The sequence below is a fragment of the Anomaloglossus baeobatrachus genome, chromosome 8 (genome assembly GCF_048569485.1).
Source record: "Anomaloglossus baeobatrachus isolate aAnoBae1 chromosome 8, aAnoBae1.hap1, whole genome shotgun sequence".
In the NCBI taxonomy this organism is placed as follows: Eukaryota; Metazoa; Chordata; class Amphibia; order Anura; family Aromobatidae; genus Anomaloglossus; species Anomaloglossus baeobatrachus.
Window position 1 is genome coordinate 205585075 of NC_134360.1, and position 20467 is coordinate 205605541.

General features: G+C 54.4%; 1 protein-coding gene across 1 annotated transcript in view; it reads right to left on the reverse strand.

Moving 5' to 3' along the window:
* The window catches only part of ORC1 (origin recognition complex subunit 1), a 113131-nt gene that overhangs the window by 36613 nt on the left and 56051 nt on the right, over positions 1–20467 (reverse strand).

The window sequence follows — 20467 nt, forward strand, 5'->3', positions numbered from 1 at the left end:
CACCTCTAGAACAACTATTAAGAGGAGACTTTGTGCAGCAGGCCTTCATGGTAAAAAAGAGAATTTTGTTACTTACCGTAAATTCTTTTTCTTATAGTTCCGTATTGGGAGACCCAGACCATGGGTGTTTAGCTTCTGCCTCCGGAGGACACACAAAGTACTACACTTAAAAGTGTAGCTCCTCCCTCTGAGCTTATACACCCCCTGGTAGCCAGTCCTAGCCAGTTTAGTGCAAAAGCTGAAGGAGAATAGCCACCCACAAGTAGAACCGGAACAACCGGAGACTCTGTCCACGACAACAGCCGGTGATAACACACGGAACAAGAAAATTGCCAACAGGCAACAGGGAGGGAGCTGGGTCTCCCAATACGGAACTATAAGAAAAAGAATTTACGTTCCAAAGCTGTCCCTGGGTGGGAATAAACAGAAAAAACTAAGAAGCAGGCAAAGCCTAACTTCACAAGTGGGCGACAGCCGCCTGAAGGATGCGTCTGCCCAAGCTCGCATCTGCCGAAGCATGAGCATGCACTTGGTAGTGCTTCGAAAAGGTATGCAGGCTAGTCCAAGTGGCAGCCTGACAGACTTGTTGAGCCGTAGCCTGGTGCCTAAAAGCCCAAGAGGCACCGACAGCTCTGGTCGAGTGTGCTTTGATCCCCGGCGGGGGAGGCACCTGAGTACTCTGGTAGGCGTCCGAAATGGTCGATCTAATCCAACGGGCCAAGGTCGGCTTAGAAGCAGAGAGACCCTTGCGCCGCCCTGTGGTTAGCACAAAAAGAGAGGTGCACCGCCTAAGCGCAGCGGTGCGAGACACATAGATCCGGAGAGCACGCACCAGATCTAGAGTATGCAGCGCTTTCTCAAAGCGATGAACAGGGGCCGGACAGAAGGAAGGCAAGGAAATATCCTGGTTAAGGTGGAAGGGAGAGACCACCTTAGGAAGAAAGTCTGGGGTCGGACGGAGAACTACCTAGTCTTGGTGAAAAACCAAAAAAGGTGACTCCGAGGGGAGCGCAGCCAAATCAGAGACTCTCCTGAAAGAAGTTATGGCAACTAGAAAGGCCACCTTTTGAGAAAGACGATACAAAGAAACCTCCCTAAGGGGCTCGAAAGGGGGTTTCTGCAATACCGTGAAGACCAAGTTAAGGTCCCAGGGATCCAAGGGCCACCGATAAGGCGAAATGATGTGAGACGCACCTTGCATGAAGGTGCGGACCTGAGCCAGCCGGGCGAGACGCCGCTGGAACAGCACTGATAGAGCTGAGACTTGTCCCTTGAGAGAGTTGAGGGACAGTCCTAGCTGCAGACCGGACTGTAAAAAAGACAGAAGGGTCGGCAACAAGAATGGCCAAGGAGAATGGCCGGAAGAGCGACACCAGGACAGGAAAATTTTCCAAGTCCTGTGATAGATCTTGACGGAGGAAGACTTACGGGCCCGAGTCATAGTGGAGATGACTTCAGGAGGAATACCAGAAGCCGTCAAAATCCAGGACTCAAGAGCCACGCCGTCAATTTGAGTGCCGCAGAATTCGGGCGGAAAAACGTACCTTGCGAGAGCAGGTCTGGACGGTCCGGAAGATGCCACGGCATCTCAACGGACAGTTGGAGCAGGTCCGGATACCAAGCTCGTCTGGGCCAGTCCGATGCAATGAGGATGACTCGACGGCCCTCCATTCTGATCTTGCGCAGGACTCTGGGCAAGAGAGCTAGAGGGGGAAACACGTAGGACAGACGAAACTGGGACCAGTCTTGAACCAGAGCGTCCGCGGCGAAGGCCTAAGGATCGTGGGAGCGAGCCACGTAAACCGGAACCTTGTTGTTGTGACGGGATGCCATTAGGTCCACGTCCGGAGTGCCCCACTTGCGGCAGATTGACTGAAACACTGCCGGGTGCAGGGACCACTCGCCACCGTCCACGGATTGACGGCTGAGATAATCTGCCTCCCAGTTTTCTACGCCAGGGATGTGGACTGCGGATATGGTGGACTTGGAGTCCTCCGCCCATTGAAGAATGCATTGGACCTCCAACATTGCCAGGCGGCTGCGTGTCCCGCCTTGGTGATTGATGTAGGCAACCGCTGTCGCGTTGTCTGACTGGACTCGAATGTGCCTGCCCGCCAACAGGTGGTGAAAGGCTAGGAGAGCTAGAAGCACAGCTCTGGTTTCCAGCACATTGATTGAAAGGGCTGACTTGGACGGAGTCCAAGTGCCCTGTGCTCTGCGGTGGAGATGTACCGCTCCCCAGCCGGATAGGCTGGCATCCGTGGTGAGAATCACCCAGGACGGAGTCAGGAAGGAGCGCCCTTGGGACAGGGAGAGGGGTCGAAGACACCACTGAAGAGAGCTCCTGGTCCGTGGCGACAGAGCCACTAACCTCTGTAAGGAGGAAGGCCGCTTGTCCCAACAGCGGAGAATGTCCAGCTGCAGAGGACGCAGATGGAACTGGGCAAAGGGAACCGCCTCCATGGAGGCCACCATTTGACCCAGCACCTGCATCAGACGCCTGAGGGTATAACGGCGGGGCCTCAGGAGAGAGCGCACCGCCAACCGGAGTGACAGCTGTTTGTCTAAGGGCAACTTCACAAGTGCCGGCAAAGTCTCGAACTGCATCCCTAGGTACGTGAGACTCTGGGTCGGAGTCAGAGTGGATTTGGGAAGTTTGACAATCCACCCGAATTGGGCTAGGGTGGCGAGAGTGAGCGAAACACTCCGCTGACAGTCTGCGCTGGATGTACCCTTGACCAGAAGGTCGTCCAGATAAGGAAGCACTGCTAACCCCTGGAGGTGCAGGACCACAATCACTGCCGCCATGACCTTGGTGAATACCCGAGGGGCCGTGGCTAACCCGAAGGGGAGAGCCACGAATTGGAAATGATCCTCTCCTATCGCAAAACGTAACCAACACTGATGTGACACTGCGATTGGCACATGTAGATAGGACACCAGGAACTCCCCTTGGGTCATAGAGGCAATGACTGATCGCAGAGACTCCATGCGAACATGCCGCACCCGGACATGCTTGTTGAGAAGCTTGAGATCCAGGATGGGCCGGAAGGTACCATCCTTTTTTGGAAAAAGGAAGAGATTTGAGTAAAAACCTCTGAACCGTTCCTGAGTGGGAACTGGGACAATCACTCCATTTGCCTGCAAGGACGCCACGGCCTGCGAGAAGGCGGCGGCCTTGGAGCAGGGGGGAGTTGAGAGAAAAAATCTGTTTGGAGGGCTGGAAGAGAATTCTATCCTGTAGCCGTGAGATATGATGTCTCTCACCCACTGATCGGAGACCTGCTTTGACCAAGCGTCGCCAAAGTGGAGAGCCTGCCACCGACTAAGGACGTGGCTGGAGCGGGCCGAGAGTCATGAGGAAGCTGCCTTAGTGGCAGAACCTCTTGCGGTCTTCTGCGGACGCGCTTTTGGGCGCCAGTTGGATTTCTGATCCTTGGCTGAGTTAGCGGACAAGGCGGAAGGCTTAGAGGATGACCAGTTGGAGGAACGAAAGGAATGAAACCTCGATTGATTCCTACCCTGGGCGGGTTTCCTGGTCTTGGTTTGTGGCATGGAAGTACTCTTCCCGCCAGTAGCTTCTTTAATGATTTCATCCAGCTGTTCACCAAACAGCCGTGAACCAGCAAAAGGGAGCCCAGCAAGAAACTTCTTGGAAGAAGCATCTGCCTTCCACTCTCGAAGCCACAAAATCCTGCGGATAACAAGAGAATTAGCTGAAGCCACCGCAGTGCGGTGAGCAGCCTCTAGCATGGCAGACATGGCATAAGATGAAAAAGCTGAAGCCTGAGCAGTTAAGGTAACCATCTCAGGCATAGATTCCTTGGTGAGGGAATGCATCTCCTCTAGAGAAGCAGAGATGGCTTTGAGAGCCAACACTGCTGCAAAAGTCGGGGAAAACGCAGCCCCCGCAGCTTCATACACAGATTTGGCCAGAAGGTCAATCTGACGGTCAGTGGAATCCTTAAGTGAGGTGCCGTCAGCCACCGACACAACGGTCCGGGCTGAGAGCCTAGACACCGGAGGGTCTACCTTTGGGGAGTGAGACCACTCCTTGACCACCTCAGGTGGAAATGGAAACCGGTCATCAGAACCACGCTTTGGAAAGCGTTTGTCAGGGCAGGCCCTGGGTTTGGTCACAGCGGTCTGAAAACTGGAGTGGTTAAAGAACACACTCTTCACTCTCTTAGGCGAGGTAAACTGATGTTTTTCTGCCAAAGAGAGTTGCTCCTCTGATACTGGCGGATTGAGATCCAGCACAGAATTAATAGAAGCAATCAAATCACTAAGATCTGAGTCACCCTCAGAGAAATCGATGGGATACATAGCCTCCGAGCCCCCAGTGAGGGCATCCTCCTCATCTAGAGAGTCAGCTCTTGAGACAGAGCCGTGGGATGGGGAGGGGGGAGGAAACCCTGCGCCTTCTCTTAGAAGGACGGGGTCTGGGATCAGATGATGAATCCTCCGTGAGCTCCGATGGACGGAGGTCAGAGGATAGGAGTCCTCTGTCAAGAGTATTAGAGGCACCCTGTGAGGGGGGCTGATGCATATTCAAAGTCCTGGACAAAAGCCCCATGGACTCAGCAAATGACTGGGATATGGACCTAGAAAAGGACTCTACCCAGGCCGGGGGTTCAATCATAGGTGCAGCAGCAGCCTGAGAGACCACTGGGGGTGAGACTCCGGGCTGTGGCACCGCCAAGTTAGAGCAGACATCACCATGTGGATAGGTGCTCGGCGCAGGCAGCAGGAGCTTACATGCAGTGCATGCAGAATAAGGCTTTGGAGCCTTGCTCCTTGTGTGAGACATGCTGCTGGAGTGGGGGCTTTGCAGAGAATGAACGCCAGGGAGAATATACAGAGGTCCACAACCGGAGACCGGCTGTGGCTTACCAGACCGCTGAGCGCGGTGTTGTGTGCCCTCCAGATCCCGAAGCCCGGTCCCCCAGTCGCAGCACCTCAGCAGAGATGCAGAATGCAGGATGTCCCAGAGCAGAGTGAACTCTGCCTGAGAAGAGGGCGTTCCTATAAAAGAGCGGGAACTGGAGTGCTATAGAGACCTGCAGGGAAGGAGGGACGCCCCAGCAGTGGGGAGTGTCCCTCCCCTGTGTAGAACGGCTGCCGGGAGGAGCCGAACCTGTCCCTCTGCATGAGTGACATGCGAGGGCAGGAAGAAGGGAATTTTGTTTACTTACCGTAAATTCCTTTTCTTCTAGCTCCTATTGGGAGACCCAGACAATTGGGGTGTATAGCTTCTGCCTCCGGAGGCCACACAAAGTATTACACCTTAAAAAGTGTAACCCCTCCCCTCTGCCTATACACCCTCCCGTGCATCACAGGCTCCTCAGTTTTGGTGCAAAAGCAGGAAGGAGGAAACTTATAAATTGGTCTAAGGTAAATTCAATCCGAAGGATGTTCGGAGAACTGAAAACCATGAACCAAAAGAACAATTCAACATGAACAACATGTGTACACAAAAGAACAACCAGCCCGAAGGGAACAGGGGCGGGTGCTGGGTCTCCCAATAGGAGCTAGAAGAAAAGGAATTTACGGTAAGTAAACAAAATTCCCTTCTTCTTTGTCGCTCCATTGGGAGACCCAGACAATTGGGATGTCCAAAAGCAGTCCCTGGGTGGGTAAAAGAATACCTCGATAAAAAGAGCAGACACGACTCCCTCTTACAGGTGGGCAACCGCCGCCTGAAGGACTCGCCTACCTAGACTGGCGTCTGCCGAAGCATAAGTATGCACCTGATAGTGTTTCGTGAAAGTGTGCAGACTAGACCAGGTAGCTGCCTGACACACCTGCTGAGCCGTAGCCCGGTGCCGCAAAGCCCAGGACGCACCCACGGCTCTGGTAGAATGGGCTTTCAGCCCCGAAGGAAGCGGAAGCCCAGAAGAACGGTAAGCTTCAAGAATCGGTTCCTTGATCCACCGAGCCAAGGTTGACTTGGAAGCCTGCGAACGCTTACGCTGGCCAGCGACAAGGACAAAGAGCGCATCTGAACGGCGCAGGGGCGCCGTGCGAGACACGTAGAACCGGAGTGCTCTCACTAGGTCTAATGAGTGCAAATCCTTTTCACATTGGTGAATTGGATTAGGGCAAAATGAAGGTAAGGAAATATCCTGATTGAGATGAAAAGAAGATACCACCTTAGGGAGAAATTCCGGGACAGGACGCAGAACCACATTATCCTGGTGAAAAACCGAGAAGGGGGCTTTGCATGACAGCGCTGCAAGCTCCGACACTCTTCGGAGTGATGTAACTGCCACTAGAAATGCCACCTTCTGCGAAAGACGTGATAAAGAGACATCCTGCAGCGGCTCGAAAGGTGGTTTCTGAAGAGCCGTTAGCAACCTGTTAAGGTCCCAGGGTTCCAGCGGGGGCTTGTAAGGTGGGACTATGTGGCAAACTCCCTGCAGGAACGTGCGGACCTGCGAAAGCCTGGCCAGACGCTTTTGAAAAAATACGGAGAGCGCCGATACTTGTCCCTTGAGAGAGCCGAGTGACAAACCCTTGTCCATTCCGGATTGAAGGAATGAAAGAAAAATGGGTAAGGCAAAAGGCCAGGGAGTAAACCCATTATCAGAGCACCAGGATAAGAAGATCCTCCAAGACCTGTAATAGATCTTGGCGGACGTTGGTTTCCTGGCCTATCTCATGGTGGCAATGACATCCTGAGATAACCCGGAAGACGCTAGGAGCCAGGACTCAATGGCCACACAGTCAGGTTGAGGGCCGCAGAATTCAGATGGAAAAACGGCCCTTGAGACAGCAAGTCTGGGCGGTCTGGAAGCGCCCACGGTTGACCCACCGTGAGGTGCCACAGATCCGGGTACCACGACCGCCTCGGCCAATCTGGGGCGACGAGAATGGCGCGACGACAGTCGGACCTGATTTTGCGCAGCACTCTGGGCAGCATCGCCAGAGGAGGAAATACATAAGGCAGTCGAAACTGCGACCAATCCTGAACTAATGCGTCCGCCGCCAGAGCTCTGTGATCTTGAGACCGTGCCATGAAGGCCGGGACCTTGTTGTTGTGCCGTGACGCCATGAGATCGACGTCCGGCGTTCCCCAGCGGCGACAGATCTCTCGAAACACGTCTGGGTGAAGAGACCATTCCCCCGCGTCCATGCCCTGACGACTGAGAAAATCTGCTTCCCAGTTTTCTACGCCCGGGATGTGAACTGCGGAGATGGTGGAGGCTGTGGCTTCCACCCACTGCAGAATTCGCCTGACTTCCTGGAAGGCATGACGACTGCGCGTGCCGCCCTGGTGGTTGATGTATGCGACGGCAGTGGCGTTGTCCGACTGTATACGGATCTGTCTGCCCTCCAGCCACCGATGGAAAGCCAATAGGGCTAGATACACTGCCCTTATCTCCAGAACATTGATCTGAAGGGAGGACTCTATCGGAGTCCAGGTTCCCTGAGCCCTGTGGTGGAGGAAAACCGCTCCCCACTCTGACAGGCTCGCGTCCGTGGTGACCACAGCCCAGGTTGGGGGCAGGAAGGATTTTCCCTGCGATAGAGAATTGGGAAGGAGCCACCACTGAAGAGACGTCTTGGTTGCAAGGGAAAGAGAGACGTTCCTGTCGAGGGAAGTCGACCTCCTGTCCCATTTGCGGAGAATGTCCCACTGGAGTGGCCGCAGATGGAATTGCGCGAAGGGCACTGCCTCCATCGCTGCCACCATCTTCCCCAGGAAGTCCATGAGGCGCCTCAAGGGGTGTGACTGACCCCGAAGAAGAGATTGCACCCCTGCCTGCAGAGAAAGCTGTTTGTCCAGCGGTAGCTTGACTACCGCTGACTGTGTATGAAACTCCATCCCGAGGTAAGTCAGTGATTGGGTCGGTGTCAACTTGGATTTTGGGAAGTTGATGATCCACCCGAACTGCTGGAGAGTCGCCAGAGCGACGGTAAGGCTGTGTTGACACGCCACCCGAGAAGGTGCCCTGACTAGGAGATCGTCTAAGTAGGGAATCACCGAGTGGCCCTGAGAGTGTAGGACCGCCACAACGGATGCCATGACTTTGGTGAAAACCCGTGGGGCTGTCGCCAGGCCGAAAGGCAATGCCACGAACTGAAGGTGTTCGTCCCCGATGGCGAAACGCAAGAAGCGTTGATGTTCGGGTGCGATCGGCACATGGAGATAAGCATCCTTGATGTCGATCGATGCCAGGAAGTCTCCTTGTGACATCGATGCGATGACCGAGCGGAGAGATTCCATCCGAAACCGTCTGGTGCTCACATGTCTGTTGAGTAGCTTGAGGTCCAGAATGGGACGGAATGATCCGTCCTTCTTTGGCACCACGAACAAGTTGGAGTAAAAGCACAACTCCTTCTGTCTTCAGAGCGTCCACTGCCTGAAAAAGTGCGTCGGCCCGAGCGGGGGGCGGAGAGGTTCTGAAGAAACGAGTCGGAGGACGAGAGCTGAACTCTATCCTGTAACCGTGAGACAGAATGTCTCTCACCCATCGGTCTTGAACATGTGGCCACCAGGCGTCGCAAAAGCGGGAGAGCCTGCCACCGACCGAGGATGCGGTTCGGGGATGGCGAGAGTCATGAGGCCGCCTTGGAGGCAGTGCCTCCGGCGGCTTTTTGGGGGCGTGACAGACCGCCACGCATAGGAGTTCCTCTGGCCTTTCTCCGGCCTGTTGGACGAAGAGGATTGGGACTTGTCGGAGGGACGAAAGGACCGAAACCTCGATTGTATTTTCCGTTGCTGAGGTCTCTTCGGTTTGGACTGGGGTAAGGAGGAGTCCTTTCCCTTGGATTCCTTAATAATCTCATCCAATCGTTCGCCAAACAATCGGTCGCCAGAAAACGGCAAACCGGTTAAGAACCTCTTGGAAGCCGAGTCTGCCTTCCATTAGCGCAGCCACATGGCCCTGCAGACTGCCACAGAATTAGCGGATGCCACCGCTGTACGGCTAGCAGAGTCTAGGACTGCGTTCATGGCGTAGGAAGAAAAAGCCGACGCCTGAGAAGTCAAAGACGCAACCTGCGGAGCAGAATTACGTGTGACCGCATTAATCTCAGCCAGACAAGCTGAGATAGCTTGGAGTGCCCACACGGCTGCAAAAGCCGGGCCAAAAGACGCGCCCGTGGCTTCATAGATGGATTTCACCAGGAGCTCTATCTGCCTGTCAGTGGCATCTTTTAGCGATGAGCCATCTGCAACCGATACCACAGATCTAGCCGCCAATCTAGAGACTGGAGGATCCACCTTGGGACATTGAGCCCAACCCTTAACTACGTCAGAGGGGAAGGGGTAACGTGTGTCAGTAAAGCGCTTGTCCGGAACCGCTCTGGGCTTCTCGACAGCATCCCTGAAGTTAGAGTGATCGAAAAACGCACTCAGTGTACGTTTGGGGAACATAAACTGGTGTTTCTCCTGCTGAGAAGCAGACTCATCTATAGGTGGAGGCGGGGGAGATAAATCTAACACCTGGTTGATGGACGAGATAAGATCATTTACTAAGGTGTCCCCTTCAGGTGTATCAAGATTGAGGGCAACGTCAGGGTCAGAGCCCTGAGCTGCGACGTCCGCCTCGTCCTCCAGAGAGTCCTCAAGCTGGGAACCCGAGCAGCGTGAAGAAGTCGGGGAAGATTCACAGCAAGCCCGCTTAGCCGGTCTAGGACTGTGGTCCGGGCCGGAGTCCTCCACGTGGGACCTAGGGCCCAACCTGGGAGCGCGCTGCGGCGCGGACCGAGAGGGGCCTGGAGGCGACGATCCAACAGGGCCCGGGGCCTGTGTAAGGACCGGTCTGGACTGCAAAGCTTCTAGCAGCTTGGCAGACCATTTGTCCATAGACTGAGCCATGGATTGTGAAAGTGACTCAGAGAGTTTCTCAGCAAAAACGGCAAACTCTGTCCCTGCCGCCTGCACAGGGGAAGCAGGAGGGTCTACGTGAGCCGAGGGGCCCACTAGTGACCGAGGCTCCGGTTGAGCAAGCGAAACAGGGATAGAGCATTGCTCACAGTGAGGGTAGGTGGAACCCGCAGGTAACATAGCCGCACAAGAGGTACAGGTCGCAAAAAAACCCTGTGCCTTAGCGCCCTTGCTCCTTGTGGACGACATGCTGTTGTCTCCTAGGAGAGTGATCACTGAGGGTATATGGGAAAGGGTATACAGCCCAGCCGAACAGTTATATATATAGAATACGTATCTATTCCGGCACCCTAGGGGGACCAGCACCGGGTGACCGGTGTGGCTTACCGACCGCTAAAAAGCGGAGTGTGTGTCCTCCAGATTCCCTGCCTTAGGTCTCCCAGAGCTGCAGAGCTCTTCCCTGATAATCCTCCACCGGCAGAATGCCAGAAAAATGGCTGCCGGAGCTCTCAGGGGAGGAGTGGAGCCGTGGGCGGCGCTAGAAAAGTGCGGGAATCTGGGGTCCCCACAGTGATCAGTGAGGGGGGAGGAAACATACAGGATGCTCCGGCCCTCACATCCGACGTCAGGTCGGCAGTCCCGCCCTTACCCCTGATAGACAGGCCCGGGGGCGGGAGTTTTGCTACTAGGCCGCGATGAAGCCGGGGACTAAATTTAAGACCGCGGCCGACAAGCAGGCGCGGTCGTCGCGGAAGTCTGCCGGTCTTCACAAATCAGCGGCTGCTGCAGCGTCCGGGAAGAAGGCGCTCCATGTACAGTCCCCATGGGGACACAGAGTACCTTATAGATGCAGGGCCCGGTCCCTGAGGATGAGTAGACTCCTGTCCGGCAGATTCCCACAGGGGCTGCGGAGGGAGCCCGGTCCCAGTAAATGGATGACCGGTCAGGATCCCACTTCTCCCAGAGCCGCTAAGGGATGGTGAAGGAAACGGCATGAGGCTCCGGCCTTTGTACCCGCAATGGGTACCTCAACCTTAACAGCACCGCCGACGTAGTGGGGTGAGAAGGGAACATGCCGGGGGCCCCGTGGGGGGCCCTCTTTTCTTCCAACCGATATAACTAAAATGAGAATGCATGAGTGGATGTGTGCCTCCTTCCACACAAATCATAAAACTGAGGAGCCCGTGATGCACTGGAGGGTGTATAGGCAGAGGGGAGGGGTTACACTTTTTAAAGTGTAATACTTTGTGTGGCCTCCGGAGGCAGAAGCTATACACCCCAATTGTCTGGGTCTCCCAATGGAGCGACAAAGAAAATGAAACTAGGCCTCCGGCGAAGCCAGGGCCTAAATTTAAGCGGCGAGGCCGACAAGCAGGCACCATCGGCGCGGTTCTCAGGCAAAAGCTAGAGAACCCGCCGGAAAAGTTAAAACAATCACATACAGCATACTCTCCCCTTACAATAAAGAACCGGGACCCCCAACATAAACGTCTCAGGTACTTAGCTGCTGAGACGCAGGGCCATGTCCCTGGGGATGAGTGCTCCGGTCCAACAGAATCCTCAAGGGGCTGTGGATGGAGACCGGACTCCTGCCAGGCATGGAGACCGTGCTGACTCCCACTTCAAGCCAGAGCCCAGAAGGGATGGTGAAGGAGCGCGGCATGTAAGGCTGCAGCCTTGTAAATCAACCTTAACAACACTGCCGACACAGTGGGGTGAGAAGGGACATGCCGGGAGTCCAGACATGGACCCGCTTTTCTTCACTCTTTCCAAAAGTCAAACAAATCAGATGAGAATGCATGTGTGGATGTATGCCTCCTGACACAAAGCAATAAACTGGCTAGGACTGGCTACTAGGTGGTGTATAAGCTCAGAGGGAGGAGCTACACTTTTTAGTGTAGTACTTTGTGTGTCCTCCGGAGGCAGAAGCTAAACACCCATGGTCTGGGTCTCCCAAAGGAACGATAAAGAAATAGCTGCTAGGAAACCACTGCTAAAGACAGGCAACAAGCAGAAAAGACTTGTTTGGGCTAAAGAACACAAGGAATGGACATTAGACCAGTGGAAATCTGTCCTTTGGTCTGATGAGTCCAAATTTGAGATCTTTGGATACAACCAACGTGTCTTTGTAGAAAAAGGTGAACGGATGGACTCTACATGGCTGGTTCCCACCATGAAGCATGGAGGGGGAGGTGTGATGGTGTGGGGGTGCTTTGCTGGTGACACTGTTGGGGATTTATTCAAATTTGAAGGCATACAGAACCAGCATGGCTACCACAGCATCTTGCAGCAGCGTGCTATTCCATCTGGTTTGTGTTTAGTTGGACCATCATTTATTTTTCAACAGGACAATGACCCCAAAACACACCTCCAGGCTGTGTAAGGGCTATTTGACTAAGAAGGAGAGTGATGGGGTGCTACGCCAGATGACCTGGTCTCCACAGTCACCAGACCTGAACCCAATCGACATGGTTTGGGGTGAGCTGGACTGCAGAGTGAAGGCAAAAGGGCTAGCAAGTGCCAAGCATCTCTGGGAACTCCTTCAAGACTGTTGGAAAACCATTTCCGGTGACGACCTCTTGAAGCTCATCAAGAGAATGCCAAGAGTGTGCAAAGCAGTAATCAAAGCAAAAGGTGGCTACTTTGAAGAACCTAGAATATAAGACATATTTCTCTTTCGTTTCATTGGGGGACACAGGACCATGGGTTATGCTGCTGTGACTAGGAGGCTGACACTAAGTAGACAAAAGAGGTTAGCTCCTCCCTAGCAGTATACACCCTGAGCCGGAGGCGGACTTAAATCAGTTTTTGCTTAGTGTCGTAGGAGGCTGATGTGGGCTCTCTCAGCCCCCCCCCCCTCAGCCACATTTTTCTCGGCGACGCTCATCGCTCTCATTCTCCTGCTTCTCTGTTTCTGCAGGTGTCACCTATTTTCGGCCTCATTCCCTCCAGCCCTGTGAGTACCACTCCCCAGGGTCGCACAGGTTTGAGATGTCGGGCCCTCTCCCCCGTCCATTCCCGTGGTACCACTCCCGGGTTTGCATGTGGGGCAGATCTTCCACGGGCACCCCTGATCCGCCCTGCGGTATCACCCCAAAGAGCGCACAGGGACAAGCTACAGACGCTGGACCCCCGCAGCGTTTTTCATCTCGGATGTGGCCCGCATTGCTGCCTACAATCGCAGGGGAGTTTTTCTACCCCCACCCGGCGTCCACCTCTCTGCCTCTCCGGACGCCTCTCCACGCGTCCCTGGAGCCCACAGCCTTACGTTCAGGTGTGCGCTGCACACAGGCAAGTGCAGAGCCCTCTGCCTGCACACCGGACCATCCCTGGAGCGGCGCCGCAGATATCTTCCCCTACCTTCTCCCCCTCGGGCGGCTGAAAATGTAGGTCCCGGTCTCGGCCTAGTCTCCCTGCGTCCCAGCCACGCCCCCTGCTGCAGCGCTATTGGCTGGCCGGACGTTCTGCACCCGACTCCGCCCACTGCTCAGCCTCCAGACATCAGTGTGGGCGGTGGATGCCCTGTTTCCCACCCTCACACGGCCCCTCCCCCAGCCAACTCCAGCTTCCCATCGCCATTTTGCTCACACAGGCAGATTAGCTGTAATCTGTCAGTTATGTGGTTGTAAGCAGAGTGTAAAGATCTCTAATCACACAGGATCGATTTCATGTGAAGGAACTGCTGATGTATGACAACTCACGATATAATGCATGTAGAATTCACAAATTAGGTGAAAAATCTCAGTTTTATGTGGTTTTTTAACCCCAGATGTTTTTTCTACAATTTAGTAATATATCTGTGGGGCCTCAACCCTGTCTTTCCTAACAATGACGCAGCAGCGCCCTGATTTCCCTTGCTCCGGCGTGACCGGGATCCCTCTCTAGACTGGTAGGCAGCACACAGGATCTGGGTACGATTTGCTCCTACGGAGATAGCCCTCATGTATGAGCGACAATTTAGTCGTTCTCCTGTCTCCGGCCTAGCAGTCCCAGCGAGAGTACCTTTGCATAATCCTGCTCCGCCCGACCCAAACAGTTTCCCGTGCCTTGGTGTAGTTCCCCTAGGTCAGGATGTCCAGCTATGCTCTGGCTGCTCTGCAGACCCGTAGCATCCACATGACGCCGATCCAGACGCCTCAGATGCCGCCGCGCAGTCTCCGATCCTGCAGGGCCCTGCGTTCCACCCCCTCCCGACTAGTTGGCGTCCCTGTCGCAGTCCGTAGGTTCCCTCTCTGAGGTCTCTCGGACCATCGCGCAAGCTCTGTGTCGCGTGCAGTCGCGCGGCCTAGCGCAGTCTCCTCAGTAGGAAGTGAGCTCCGGCCCACGGTCCTATGCTACTCGAAGGCGGACCCGCCAGGTCTAGTCTTCAGCGCCTTCCCAGGCTTAACTCTCATCCCCAGGTCCAGACTACCACTCCTTCCTGGAGTCCTCCGACCTCTCGGGTGATGATTCAGATGCAACACCTCTGCTGGATTCCGTACAAGCGGCTGATGTTCGGCGCATGGTGGATAGCCTGGTAGAAGCGGTGAATCAGTCTCTGAGGATGCAGATAGATCCCGTCTCTTTTCAGAGCACCCATGTCCCCTTTCAGCGGACGAGACGAGTCCATAACGCATTCAGTGGACATCATGAGTTCGCTGAGTAGCAACCACAGGCAACAGCCAGTCACGGTATGTACCGACGGTAGGTCCATTATTTTATATTATCCCTTCTCTGAAGGGCTCCGAGAAGAATGGGCAGACTCCCCTGTGGTCAGCCCGCCAGCTCCCGCCTGACTTCTCACTCCTAACAGTGCGTCTCTCAGGGACTCCACAGACCGTACCATTCACAGGTGGGCCCGCTCTGCCTTCGAGCCATCAGGAACTTCCCTTTCCCCGGCCCTTGCCTTGGTTTGGGTTGCGAAGCCGCTATGTCCTGGACGGAGATGCTGCGCAGGGACTCTGTGCCTTCTCTGCCGTTCCGGTACTGGTTAACATCTCTTCGCAGATCACACTCGCGGGTGAGTACCTTCGCTACGCAGCCCTGGCGCCTGCCAATGGGGCGGCCCAGGTCCCTGCTACAGTGTAGCTATCCACCGAGCCTGAGGGTCAGGACCTGGAACGCGGATCTGGCTTCTGAGGGTAGCTGGCTTCCCCTCCGTCTTAGGGGAGCGCCTTTTAGGACCTAGGCTAGTCCAACTGATCTCTGAGGCTACGGGAGAAAAGAGTTCTTCTTCCCTATTTTCGGCCCAAGCCGTCCGGAACTCCTCATCCTCAAAAAACATCCTCCCCTCAGAGGGATAAGGGGGCCCTGTCTTTTATGCCCAATCCCTCCTGGCGTTCACGTCCCCACTAGTCCACGAAGTCCACTTCCAGGTCTCAGCGCCGCTTCTCCAAATGACTTGCGGTCTGCGGACAGCTGCGCCAGTCTAGTGGGGGGCTTCTGTCCCCCTCCAGCAGATCTACCACCCATTAGAGGCAGATCCTAGGTCAGAGAGATCAGTCTCAGACTACGAAATAGATTCGATTCATTGCCACAAGACGTTTTTTCTGTTCTCGCCCTACTGAGTCTCCTGTGCGTGGGCGCGTGTTCCTCCCCTCCATGGGGTCGTTCCTCCACTCTGGACTTGTGGCAACAGTCCCGCCGTCAGAACTTTTCCAGCGGTTTTTATTGCAGTCTCTTGTGGTCCCCAAGAGGGTCGGCTCGGTCCGCCCCCTCCTTGACAGAGTTTTTTTTTTTTAGCAGGTCCGTGAGACCTCGAGCATTTTGCATAGAGTTCCTCCGCTCCGTGTTCACCTCCATTGAAGTCGGTGAGGTTCTGACGTCGCTGGACATTCAAGACGCCTACCTGGCAGGTAGTCCTCGCTTCAAGCAAATGGTCCCTCAACAGGGAAAGCATCAACCAGATCGGCGGCAGATAAAAGACTCCGAAGATGGTCCTAATGACCTCCCGATTCTTCTGGCAGGTTCCATGGTTCATCGCGGGCTAGCACAACCACCTGCCGCTAGGGGTCGACGTGTGGACCCAGTGCAGGCCCCCGTACCTCTTTCCACTGCGGCCCCTGATCCCGAAGGTTCTTAAGAACATCAGGGCGGAAGGATTTCCAGCCATTCTAATGGCTCCAGAGGGGCCCAGACTAGCATGGTTCGCGGAACTTCTTCAGGACCCACGCTGTCCTCCCGGGACGCCTTCCAGACTGTCCAGCTCCTTGTTGGCAGAGCCTTCTCTCTCTCTCTTTCTCTCCTACGAGAACCCAGAGGTCCTAAAATTTGAGTCTGGCTACTGTATCCTGGGTAATACCTCAGGCAGGCTTTTCGACAAAGTTAATACAGACAATTACAGTCAGGTTTCTCTCTTCTGCGAGAATCCATTACCGCACGGGGAGCGTTCTTCCTTTGGTGGTCTGAAGAACACAGCATCTCTTCTCCCTCCCATCAAGGCAGGTCTAGATGCGAGTCTCACATTCTCCACACTTAAAAAGCCAAGTGTCGGCTCTGTCAATCCTGTTTCAGAAGTCTCTCGCTTCTCGTCCACGGATCAAGGCCTTCATTCAGGGATTTACAAAAAAAGACAGTTTGCGCTCTGATAATGCTAAAGTATGGAAACCATGAATGTGTGAACATGGACCTGCATTACTGCTAAGGAAAATCTAAAAAAAAAAAGATATTTAGCATATAGAAAGAAGGATTTTTGTGTACTCACCGTAAAATCTCTTTCTCTGAGTCTTCATTGGGGGACACAGGACCATGGGTGTATGCTGCTGTGACTAGGAGGCTGACACTAAGTGAGCATAAAAAGAGTTAGCTCCTCCCTGGCAGTGTACACCCCGAGCCAGAGGCGGTACTATGCCAGTTTTGTGCAAAAGCAGTAGTAGGAGAGACCTGAACAACCATAACTAAACAATGTAATACACGAGAAAAATGTGTGGTGAAAAACACACCGTGCCTTATGGCACACATATATATATATATATATATATAATAGCCGGATGGAAACAAAGGTGACCCGCAAACAACATCGGGAAACATCCGGTAAATGAAGACCTCACAATCCAAACAGGGTGGGTGCTGTGTCCCCCAATGAAGACTCAGAGAAAGAGATTTTACGGTGAGTACACAAAAATCCTTCTATCGCTTTCATTGGGGGACACAGGACCATGGGACGTCCAAAAGCAGTCCCTGGGTGGGTACATAAGCCGTCCTACAGATCCAAAACGAAGCACGAATTCCGTAGGAACGCTCTGTACACATGTTTACTACCTTTTTAGAGGTGTGCGACGGCCGTCTGCAACACCTTTCTCCCAAGGCAGGCATCTGCTGATGCCTGGGTGTGGACCTTGTAAAACCTGGTGAAGGTATGAAGACTGGACCACGTTGCGGCTTTGCAGACTTGCTCGGCTGAAGCCTGGTGTCTGATTGCCCAAGACGCCCCAAGTGCACGGGTGGAATGGGCTCTTGCTCCTCTCGGAGGGGACTTGTCCCTGATTCGGTAGGACTCCGAAATGGCTGACCTGATCCATCTGGCAATGGTAGCCTTGGATGCCGGCATGCCCTTCTTGGGACCTGAAGGCAGGACGAACAGGTTGTCTGATTTGCGGAAAGGCGCAGTTCTTGAGACGTAAATCCTGAGCGCTCGTACTAAGTCCAGAGTGTGTAGTGACCTTTCCAAGGAGCGAGTGGGTGCCGGACAAAAAGATGGAAGCACGATATCCTCATTCAGGTGAAAAGGAGACAATACCTTCGGCAGGAACTCCTGAGACGGACGCAGGACAACCTTGTCCTGGTGAGAAACAAGAAAAGGTGAACGGCACGAAAGAGCTGCCAGTTCAGACGTTCTCCTGATTGAAGTGACCGCCACCAAAAAAAAATCACCTTCCAGGATAAGTGTGAGACTGAAGATTCTTTGAGTGGTTCAAATGGAGCCAGTTGGAGGGATCCTAAAACCAGATTGAGATCCCATGGTTCTAGCGGAGCCCGATAGGGCGGATTCAGATGAGCGACTCCTTGGATGAACGTCTTGACCTGCGGACGTGATGCTAGATTTCATTGGAAAAGAACAGACAAAGCCGAAACCTGCCCCTTGATGGTTGCCAGCGAGAGACCCGCTTGCAACCCTGCCTGAAGGAACGCTAGAAGCGTCGGTAGTGACAGAACTAGCGGGGAGAGATTTCCGTTGACCTCGCACCACTGAAAAAAGGCCTTCCAGGTGCGGTAGTAGATCTTCGAAGATGAAGGCTTTCGAGCCCTAATCATAGTCTGAATCACTCCTGGAGCAAATCCTGACTGGGCTAACAGCCAGGATTCAAGAGCCATGCCGTCAAATTGAGAACCCCTGAATTCCGATGGAAGAGCGGACCTTGAGACAGCAGGTCCGGCCGATCCGGAAGCCGCCATGGGGTGTCCGCGACGAGCTGTGTGAGTTCTGCGAACCATGCTCGCCTGGGCCATTCTGGGGCGATGAGAATCACCGGAATGCCCTCTGCCTTGATTTTCTTGAGGACTCTTGGGATCAGTGGCAGCGGCGGAAAGATGAACGGTAGTCTGAAGTGATTCCACGGAAGAATGAGGGCGTCGACTCCTAGCGCCTGCTTGTCGTGGGAGCGAGATATGAACTGTGGGACTTGATTGTTGAACCGCGAGGCCATCAGGTCCACATCCGGAGTCCCCCATCTGTGGCAGATCTGTCCGAAAACGTCTCTGTTGAGAGACCATTCGCCCGACGCCAGACCCTGTCTGCTGAGATAGTCGGCCGCCCAATTTTCCACGCCGGGGATATGTACCGCGGAGATCCTGGAGTTGTGCGACTCTGTCCATTGTATGATCTTCTTCACCTCTCTCATTGCCATGACGCTCCTCGTGCCGCCCTGGTGATTGATGTATGCCACCGCCGTGGCGTTGTCCGACTGTATTCTGATTGGAGACCCCTGTATAAGGCGCTGAAAAGCTTGCAGGGCTCGAAGGACCGCTCTGATCTCCAAAACGTTGATCGGGAGTCGGCTTTCCCGGGAGGACCACTGTCCGTGAGCCGTGTGATGATGGAACACCGCTCCCCAGCCCAGAAGGATGGCATCGGTGGTGACTGTCTGCCAGTATTCCGGTACGAATGACATTCCTTTGGAGAGATTTAGGCTGTTGGTCCACCAGAGCAGAGAGCGGCGGACTTCCGGGGACAACTTTATCTTGCAATCCAGGGTGAATAGCTACTTGTCCCAATTGTGCAGCAGAGATAGCTGAAGGGGACGAAGATGAAAGCGGGCGAACGGGACCGCCTCTATTGCCGCCACCATCCGACCTAGGGCCCTCATACTGAATCGTATGGACACCGCTCTGGAGCGGTGGAGCGTCTGGACATCTCTCTGGAGGGAGGCAATCTTTTCCTGTGGAAGGGACACACGTCCTTGGATGGTATCGAACTCCATGCCGAGGAATGTGATCCGACGGGCCGGGGTCAGAGAGGACTTCTTCCGATTGATGATCCAACCGAGCCGGGACAGAGTATCGATGGTAACCTGGACACTTAGACGGCAGTCGTTGAAAGAGGACCCCTTGATGAGCAAGTCGTCCAGGTATGGAATCACCAGAACTCCTCTGGAGTGCAGGATCGACATGGCAGCAGCTATGACTTTCGTGAATACTCGGGGCGCAGACGCAAGGCCGAAAGGTAGGGCAGTAAACTGATAATGATCGTCTTCCACGGCAAAGCGCAGGAATTTCTGGTGTTGATGTGCAATCGGGATGTGCAGATATGCATCCTGTATGTCCAGAGAGGCGAGGAATTCGCCGACCTCCATGGAGGCAATGACCGATCGGAGGGACTCCATGCGAAATTTTCTGGGTCTGACGTACCTGTTGGAGGACCTTGAGGTCGAGAACGGGACGCACAGTGCCGTCCTTTTTGGGGACAACGAAGAGGTTTGAGTAGACTCCCCTGAACCGTTCCGAGTCTGGGACCGGCACCACGACCCCTGAGCGGCGAAGAGTTTCGATGGCGTGAAGAAAAAAGTGAGCTCGCGCATCTGACTCGGGAGGATGGGAAAGGAAAAACCGACTTGGGGGCATTGACGAGAACTCTATCTTGTATCCCGAGACTAAAATTTCTCTGACCCAAGCGTCTGATCAAGGGCAGCCAGACTTGTTGGAAAAGAGACAGGCGCCCCCCCACCTGGTCTGCGCTGACGCGCGAAGACCACTAGTCATTTGGAGGAGTATCGCTGAGATCTAGATGCTGGTTTGGCTGGCTGGCGTGATCTAGGACGCCAGGACGGATTTGTTTTGAAGGACGGGTTCTTCCTGTTTCTCTGTGGGGATCTGTTCCTCCTAGGCTGTGTAGTGGAACTGAAGCTGCGAAAAAGGACGAAAACCTGAGGTCGGCTGGCGGCGCGGGATACGTCTTGGCCTCAGCTGGGGAAGGGAAGTGCTCTTTCCTCCCGTAGCCTCGGCGATGATCTGATCGAGCCTGTCCCCGAACAGTCGGCCTCCTGCAAATGGGAGGGCGGTAAGAGATTTCTTTGAGGCTGCGTCTGCATTCCAGGCTCTGAGCCAGACCGCCCGGCGGATTGCCACCGTGTTGCTTGCCGCTTGTGCTGCGCAGTTGGCAGACGCCAGAGATGCGTTAATGATATACTCACCCGCTAGGACAATCTGCGCCGCCAT